This window comes from Hordeum vulgare, chromosome 1H (assembly GCF_904849725.1).
Source record: "Hordeum vulgare subsp. vulgare chromosome 1H, MorexV3_pseudomolecules_assembly, whole genome shotgun sequence".
NCBI classification, from domain to species: Eukaryota; Viridiplantae; Streptophyta; class Magnoliopsida; order Poales; family Poaceae; genus Hordeum; species Hordeum vulgare.
Window position 1 is genome coordinate 31382852 of NC_058518.1, and position 9705 is coordinate 31392556.

General features: G+C 42.3%; 1 long non-coding RNA gene across 1 annotated transcript; it reads right to left on the minus strand.

Annotated features, from left to right (window-relative positions):
* Positions 1–395: 395 nt before the first annotated feature.
* Positions 396–1065, minus strand: LOC123405835. The gene is made up of 2 exons (XR_006611983.1): positions 879–1065; positions 396–784 (listed from the first exon to the last, which is right to left on the minus strand). It is a non-coding gene; the product is annotated as an uncharacterized LOC123405835 (long non-coding RNA).
* Positions 1066–9705: the final 8640 nt, after the last annotated feature.

Consider the following 9705-nt stretch of genomic DNA (forward strand, 5'->3'; position numbering starts at 1 on the left):
GATATTGCTCATCTAGATTTGAGGGGACACGCCGATGGTAAGATAAGTCAGACTTTCTCGTGGGCTCACTGAGGCGGTGATGTGGAATTCTCCAAGCGAAATACTTGAGTCGAAGGTGTTTTCGGTGATAGTGGTATGCACAGTTCTCATTTTTCTGCTTGGAATAGTCACCAAAGAGCCCACACCCTACCCGTGGTTGACGGATATGCCTGGTTTTGGAGGCCAACTTCTTGGGTAGTTGTTTTTTCTTTGGAGGAGTGGGGCCTGGTAGAAAGATAGCAACATGGTTACTTGTTTGCCCTTGCTTCAGCTCTACTTTTACTAGGTTATTCTCCTACTTTTATGGTTATGACGGTTATATTTCATAAACGTGTTTTTCAAATTCCACATTCTGGTTTTCCGCAGCAACTCTTATTGTATATGATTTATAAATCTCAATCTTGCTATAGCCAAGAAGAGATGGTGAAGCTGCAATACATACACGCCAGCAGCAGGCTAGCTCTCAAGCTTGCTAGCCGACCCTGGGGACCTGGGCAATGTTGTCGAGTTTATCGACAAAGAGGCGGACGCGGTCGATCCGATATTCCATGGTCACAATTGTCCCCACCGGCAGAACTATGATTTGCGCCTCTGGCTTGTCCTGCAGAATCACCTTCTTGGCCTCCTCCACCGATTTCCCCACCAACTCTGGCCACTCTGTCTTCAGGTTGTGACGGTCACCAGCACCGGTGTTCACTCCCTCCGGCTTCTTCTCCACTGAACTCATCCTTGTTACGCTCGCTTCCTTTGATCAAAACAAATAACCAAAACTGTCATACAAAATCACCTTCAGAAAATTATAATAATAGAGTAGATCTAGCATGTGCATCCTAACGTACCTGTGAGACTGATTAGATCGCCGATGTGACTGTGAGATCTTGAACTGTCATGTCATCAGTTTAATGTGTATATATAGGCAATCAGGCTCAATTCCTTATACTGTGCTGTTGTGCACACAAAGTAAGCTAACGATGTACTCCATGCTAACTTCACATGGATGGTGGTAGCTTGAAAGAACATATCCAATTTGGCTTTATTTAGTCAGTATTACGTGCCTACACATCACCAGATAAAGTAATGCTTATCTATCTTGAGGAGAAAAGGTTCAATGAAATCTTGCACAGAGCATCATCGAAGCTTGTCATATCGTGGTGTACACTTCTAATTAACAATAAAAGAATCATCACATGCCCGGCCTTTTTTGGTTGGAGAAGAACATGCCACTGCATACAACTCAACAAAGTGGATAGAGAACATTTCTCAGCGTAAAGAACCAACATTGTTGTAGTAGCCTCACCATCATAAGATTAATTCAAGGCAAGCTAAGAAGTGTGTACTTCAGCGAACACAAGTTTGCCGTCCATAAAACATTTTTTTTCTTTCCCTTCAAGTTTACACTACAACTCCCTTTCACATTAGTCTTCACCAAAATATCTACATGTTCTATCTTCATATGTAATAATTTATATGTTTTATTTTGAAACATCAAGTGAACGTACCTTGTGTACTAGCTTTCAAAAATATTTATCTACAATACTTCATTTTTTTCTACATGGAACATACTACATAATAATGTTAATGGCATATAGTTAGGAAACAAATTTGAGATACTAATATCTAGTTCTTTTCGGTATAATTCAAATTTAAGCTACATGTATCTTAAAAAATGTTTGACAAATACAAAAAAAAAAATCTTCATTATACATTAAAAACATGTTCATCGCATATCATAAAAAAATCAATGCATATAAAAAAGTTCATCGTGTGTCTAAAACAGTTCAATGTGTATCAAAAATATGTTCGATGTATACAAAATAAAGATCATTATATATCATAGAGAAAGTTCAGTGTGTATATGTAAAATGTTCGTCGTATACTAAACAAAGTTCATAGTACATTTGTTGAAAATCACCATAGATTATAAAAAATGATCATAATCACCGTACAATACACAAAGTTCATTGTAAATAAAAAAGTGCAAAATATAAAAATCAGAAATAAGAAAACTAAAAAAAGAGAAAAAAACCGAAACATAGGAGGAAAAAAAGTACAAGAAATCCAAAAAAAGCCAGCAAAGGAAATTTACTTGGCCGGCCTAGGAGTAAAATGCATCAATCGTCCCTCAACTTGCTGGCAAGGACCAACACGGTCTCTAAACTCTGAAACTGATCCAATACAATCCCTAAACTTGCGAATATGATGTTAATACGGTCTTGGAACTCGTGCAACCAGTCCTAAGTTAGGTATGCTCGTACTGCTCGCGTACGGTGCCATGTCCACGTCAGCCATGTTAGCAAAGAGGGCCCACAGTCAAAAAATCTGGTCGTCTCCTGGTCAAAATCCCGAAACCAAGCCGCAATCCTTAGCTTCACAAATCGCGTCCACCAAGTATTCTAATCCACCCCCACGATGCCCTTGCATCGAGCACGATGGGCGGCGCCACCGTGACAGATAGTTCTGTCGACGTCGACGGCGGCAACCTCGACACCTATCCATCTTGCGTCTGCTAGATTGAATATATGAATTGAGACCGTGAATACATGTACAGTAATGATTTTTGAGACCAACTTGTATCTGCATGCACTTGTGCAGTACTGAATTTTGACAGATTATAAATGCTTGTCTGCTGGACAGTTTGGAGTGAGCGGAATGCTAGAGTATTCAGGCACAAGTACTCGCTGCCATCCGTCCTCCTCTCCAACATCAAGAATGAAGCAATGCTATGTGTTACGGCTGGCGCTAAGCACTTGAGCATGATCCTACCGCGAGAGTAATGGCTTTGTAATGATTTTTTTGCTTTTGGTTGTAAAAGCAACTCTCAACTTCTACTTAATTAATGCATAAGGCAAATCTTTTACCTCCGTTAAAAAAATGCATGCACTTAGTTATTCTGCATGTCCCAAGCTTGTTGCCTTGCAGCCTCCCCATGAGTGAGAAAAGGGTTGTTTTTCCTTGAAACAGAGCGTAATTAAGCAAGTCAGTCGCTCACTTGAAACAGAGCATGATCAAACATGACGAGCGCTCACTTTCAGTAACCCTATATTCAATAAACCCTAGCGTAATGCGTATGAAATTCCATGAATCGAACAGCAGACCATAGGGGAATCAGAAATCATTGCTTAATCCACTTGGGAATGAGTCGATCTTAACAAAAAACATGTCACACCTGGATAATTTTGAGTTACCGTACGTTGGAGCCGCAACCTTGTCCAGCCGTTGTATCGGGGCACCCATCGATACAGCCGAGCAGTGCCGACAGATGCGGCGGCGAGCTACTTCGCTCATCCGCCGTCCCTAGGCAGATCCGGGGGTCTAACACAAGAACACAAAGGATTGTTAGCGGTTGTCGGCGAACTCATGCATAACTGACGTGGACGTCACGACGTACACGAGCAGTAAGCGCGTGCATAGCCCAGGACTGGTTGCACAAGTTTTAGGACCGTACTGACATTGTATTTGCAAGTTTAAGGGCCATATTGGATCACTTTCAGAGTTTAGGGACCGTTTTGATCATTGCCAGCAAGTTGAGGGACGACTGATGCATTTTACTCGCCGGCCAGTGGTGTCCGCCCTGCACGAAGTACTATTTTTTATTTTGAGGCCCAGTGATGTCTGTCCAGCGAAGTACTATTTTTTATAATGGCCAGCCCTGCAGCGAAGTACTATTTTTTATAATGGCCGGCCAAAAGCACAGCGTGGGTTTGTTACGTAGTTGTATTTTCGTTTTAGTTTACTTTTTGTGAACATTTAATAGATTTCAATGCATATTAAAATATTATGGTGCAGCTTCTATAAAATGTTGATAATATTCAATAAAAAAAGGTTCGTGATATTTAAAAAATCTTCAGGTGTAAAAACTTTTTGTGAACTTTTTGGAAACTGCTAGATGTGAAAAAATCACGTAATTCAAAGAAAATATTTCATGAACATGCCTGCTGATCACATTGGACACGGTTAAATATAGCAATGGTCTGCAATTGACAATAGGTAGTAACTATGCCGACGGTTTGAGTAATGGATGCATGTGCGAAGGTCATATTTTTCGAGAGTACATGCCCCACAACGAAATAATAATGGGCGATGAAAGGCCAACCGCAATTACTGCCACTAGTGGAAAACGGGTCTTTGGCCTGGACCCTTTAGTCCCGGTCTCCCTCTAGGCCGGGACTAAAGGCCCGACCACGTCGCCCCAGATCGCAATGCCGTCCACGAGGCTTTGGTCCTGACCCGTAAGGAGCCTTTAGTCCCCGTAAGTAAATACACGAAGAATACCAAATGAAGTCAGAAATTGTTGAAATTTTGTGATGTGCCTTTGAATGGTGCATTTTGAACACACAAAAAATATGGAGTTCAAATAAGTTCAAAAAAATGAAATCCCTTTGTAAGGGATGAGTTCTCGTTCGAAACCCTGATACTTCGAGAGAGATTGTCCGTTTTGTACACGAAGTGCATCCAGTTCTTGTCGTAGCCCTCTCAACTTTTTAACACATGCTATGTGGGTGAAATGATGATAGCATGCCAACTTTCAACATTTTGGATAGTCAAAATAATTACTTTTGAAAATAGAAAATAGTTTTGAATTATTTATTCAATTTCAAACACTTTTCATTATCATAGTTTTGTCAAATTCTCAAATATGCAAAAAGAATTTTAATAAACATAGTTTTTAATTGAAAATAACAAAATAGTTAATAGTTTTGATAGTCAAAATAATTACTTTTGAAAATAGAAAATATTTTTGAATTATTTATTCAATTTCAAACACTTTTCATTATAGTTTTGTCAAATTCTCAAATATGCAAAAAGAATTTTAATAAACATAGTTTCTAATTGAAAATAACAAAATAGTTAATAGTTTGGATAGTCAAAATAATTACTTTTGAAAATAGAAAATAGTTTTGAATTATTTATTCAATTTCAAACACTTTTCATTATCGTAGTTTTGTCAAATTATCAAATATGCAAAAAGAATTTTAATAAACATAGTTTTTAATTGAAAATAACAAAATACTTAATAGTTTGGATAGTCAAAATAATTACTTTTGAAAATAGAAAATAGTTTTGAATTATTTATTCAATTTCAAACACTTTTCATTATCATAGTTTTGTCAAATTCTCAAATATGCAAAAAGAATTTTAATAAACATAGTTTTTAATTGAAAATAACAAAATAGTTAATTTTGAAAATACAAAAAAATTGAAACCTAAATTCAAAGTGACCTCACTTTGAATTCAGGTTTAATTTTCTCCACAATTTCAAATATAGTTTCAATTTTTTAATTTACAGTCAGTTTAGGCCCGTAAGCCTGCTTTAGAGAGGAGCTCGATGGAGATGCTGCGACGGGGCTTATAAACAAGTGTTAGTCCCCCTCGCTGGGCGAGTTGGGACTAAACTTATCGTGCAGCCGAGGAGGGGCTTTAGTCCCGGGTGGAGCCACGAACCAGGACTAAAGACCCCCTTTAGTCCCGGTTGGAGCCCCGCACCGGGACTAAAGGGCCCTGCTTCCCGCCTTTTGGTGTGCCAAAAAAGGGCCTTTAGTCCCGGGTCGTGGCTCCACCCGGGACTAAAGGGGGTATTTAGTCCCGGTTCGTGGCTCCACCCGGGACTAAAGATCCACCTATATAAGCGGGAGTTAGAAAATTTCCAACCCAAATCGCATTTCCTTCTCTCCTTCTTCCTCGTTCTCCTGCCCGGCGCGGCATAGCGACGAACTCGACGACGCCGTCAGGCTGCCCGCCGTCCTGCTCGCTGCCGCCTGCCGTCCTCCTTGCCATCGGCGTCGTCCTCCTCGCCGCCGCCGTCGTCGACGCCTTCCTCGCCGTCGTCGATGCCTCCGGCCGGTAAGCCCCCCGCCCCCTCCTCCCAACACTCCGACCGGTAGAAGGAAAGAAGAAAAAGAGAAGAAAAGAAGAAAAAGGAGAAGAAAAGAAGAAAAAGGGAAGAAACGAAGAAAAAGGGAAGAAAGGAAGAAAAAGGATAAGAAAGGAAGAAAAAGGAGAAGAAAAGAAGAAAAAGGGAAGAAAAGAAGAAAAAGAAAAAAAATTGTCATGTAGTTCCTATTGTTATTAGGTTTGTGCTAGATTATTAGGGTTAGTAATATTTAGAATTAGTTTAGGGTTACAAGAAGAAGAAATATGAACAAAAATAAGAAAATAAGATTAGGAAAAAGGAAAATCAGAAGAGCAGGAGAAGAAAAGAAGAAAAAGGAGAATAAGAAGAGGAGGAGAGGAGAAGAAGAGGAGAAGTTGAAGAAGAGAAGTTGAAGAAGAAGCGGAGAAGAAAATAAGAAAGAAGAAGAAGAAGACATTTCTACGTATATAGATGCTTAATTACTGTTTCTTAGATTATTGCTTTGCTATTGTATATGCTTAAGTGTTAATAGTTTAATTTTGCTATTGTATATGCTTAAGTGTTAATAGTTTATTTTTAGCAAGAAAATTAATACAACTAGTTTATTTTTTTAGTTCATTTTACGATGCCTATCCCGCATCCTCGTCGTCGACTCGGCGGAGGACACCTGCTTGATCAGAGGGGCCCTGTCCGGGACTGGGCTCCGCCCGGCTGGTATTGGGAGGTGCTACCTTCCGGGGGGCGTAGGTTGGTGAGGAGCCAGCCCGTTGTTGACCCACTCCTTGTTTGGTGGCGGTCGCGTGGGCCAGTGACGGTGCCGAGGCTTCCGGACACCGCGGAGGTGGTACGTCACCGTGTCAGCGAGGAGGATGAGCACGTCCGTCGCTACATGGTTGCGTTGGAGGGCAGGTTCGAGCATACCTGGCAGGTTCTTCGGGGATCTCACTGGAGCTATGATCCTGTGATGGTTTCTTCTCTTTGGGTGTCCACCGCCCGCGACGATACCCGTCGGGCGCTACGGTTCTAGCTGTATCAGTGATGCTATATGTATGATGGTATTCGAGGAGTATTAGTGATAATATTCGACGATGTACGGACAAAAGAGATGATGTAGTTTTGCTTATAATTGAATGCATGCTAATTTGAATACTACTTTATTTTACGATTTGGTTTTGCTTACTGAATGCTCAAATTGGAAAAGTACTCCTACTTTGAATACTATGCAGAAATCTAGGAGTCCCGGGCGGAGCCACGACCCGAGACTAAAGTTGTTTTGGAACGGAGTTCCTGATAGAATAATTCTTTTTTGGTACAAAGGTCAACAAAGTCCTTTGACACTAGACAATGTGACATATAGAAGGGTAGATGAGATCAGGAAAAATAGGATCATTTTCTACACATCTAGAATGTCGCCATTTTGTTAAATCCTTAAAGGTTAAGAGAATCCGTTAGATATATTTTAGAGTTTAGGTTCTAGCCAAGACCCGGGACTAAAGGTCCTCCTATATAAAACGACACTTCGAAGTTTCCAACCCCTCTTATATAGTTTGTTAGTTTATTAGTTAATCAAATGTCCGTTTTTTGCAGAACTATGGATCCACATATCAGGAACCTCGAAGAGGAAGAACTTCTCGAAGATATAATCAAAGACGGCCCCGACGTTGAACCAGCTGAATCTCCGTCGTCATATCTAAACCCCTACGGATATGGAATGGAGGTCGACCGACACGAAGATGAAGCTGATGGGGCAGGAGATAGGTCCAATTACGGAGAAGGTGATAGCTCCAATGATGGAGAAGCCGGTGGAGAAATAATAAAGTCCGGCGAGGTATACATATGAAGTTCGACAATCACTTGTAATATGTGAAAAATATTGGAGATAGCTCTATATTGTATACATATACATTTATTTGACGAATGTTTCTCCCTCTTAGGCCTCCACATCGAGCAAAGCTACGAAACGAGGCCCGACTAGAAAGTTGGATGCACGGACACATTACACCTTTGAGGTGATATTGCCTACGGGCAAACCCAAGCTTCCTAAAAATGCTGCTGACACATTCAAGAAGCAATGCGGAGTTCTCGTTAGGGATCACGTCCCGATTAGCGTTCGGGAGTGGAACAAGCGCAAAGGGGCAGCCGATAGTGACTATGTCGCCGAAAGGTACAAAGATAATCTTTGGAATGATCTCATGTCACATTTCAACCTACTAGAATGTGAAAATGAAGACGCCGCACACAAACTGAGGGCCAAAGTCAAGCAGTGGACTCTAAAGAAGATGGTCGAACTGTTTCGTAGCTGGAAGAAGAAGCTATGGAAAAACTATCTGAAGACAAAGAAAGTGCCAGTATTCGAGGGGTATCTAGCCAAGCAGGCGAATCACTGGAAGGCATTTCAAGAGTACAAGGAGTCAGAAGATGCCCAGGCATTATCAGAAAAGAACAAGATAAATGCCGACAAGAAGAAATATCACCAAAAGCTGGGGCCAGGGGGCTATGATACTGCCATCCCAAAGTGGAATAAGAAAGAGCAAGATCTGCTAGCTAAAGGCATCGTACCTGAACCACTCCGTGATGAGTGGGAATTGAGAGCAAGAAATTGGTTCCTTGCGCATGGTGGTTCGTACGACGAAGAAATAGGGGACCTCATCTGCAGTGACGGTCTTAGGATATCCAGGGAGAATTGGAAAAAGACAGTGAAAGAAATTAACAAGGGAAAAAGAAAGTTCACTGCAGATAGAGAGAAAGATTTGCTCACACTGGTCCTCGGCAATGACAAACAGGGAGGACGAACGCGAGGCTTCGGTCCTTCTTACCCGTGGTGGCTTGGGTTTGCCAGAGACCAAGACACTTACAGAAGCCGAGCGAGAACAAATAAGCAGGAGCAGGATGAGGAGAATGACAAGTTCAACCAGTTGCTTGCCAGGATTAACGAGCAACAGAAGCAGATTGATGAGCTTAGAGGAGTAGCGCGCAACGAAGATCCTGCATTTGATATTACAGGCGCCCCATCTAAGCGGAAAAGCAGCGTGGCTGAATCTGAGGCCCCGCCCGACGATGCACGAAGAATGATAGAGGGCGGTCCCGGCTACCCCGTGGATGGAATCAAGGAGTCAACATCATGTGAACTCCATCAGAAATTCAAGAACATATCCATGAAGGTGGCCGTCGGACAAGCTTTACCTTCTAGCCCTGATGCACGCTGGCATGGCCGTGAGATTCCAGATGGCTTTGCTAAAGTCGGGGTGGATGAAATCATGGCGGGGTTTCATGATATGGAGCTCGACATAGCTGGACCCGAAGATGAGAGGACACTTGGAGAAGTACTGGGTGGAGTCATCCTATGGGACAAGAACTACATCAAGCTTCCAGGCTCGACCCCAAGGACAACACCGCCTCCGAGTCGTCGCAGGTCACCTACACCTCCATTACCTCCAAGCCCTTCACATGGCGTCGGCCAGCACAACACGAGTCCATCTCGATCACCGCCGCCGGACTTGGGTCGTCCGTCTCCGCCGACGCCCGCTCCGGATACTAAGCGGAAGCGTGCCAGCAAGAACGCTCAGCCAATGATTTCTAAGCGACGGAGCCCCCCAAAGCGCAAACTGTCGCCCCTCCCAAAGGTACCTCATGCTAATCTTCCTATCACACCTTATGATCGTACCCCCGAGGAAAACGCCAGGATAGCAAAGGAACATCATGATGCGCAGATGAAAAAGAAGGAACCCGAGCCCCGCCCGGAATACACCGAGAAGCAAATAACATTTGCAAAATACTTCACGACCCTTCCATCAAAGTATGACTTACACCATAAG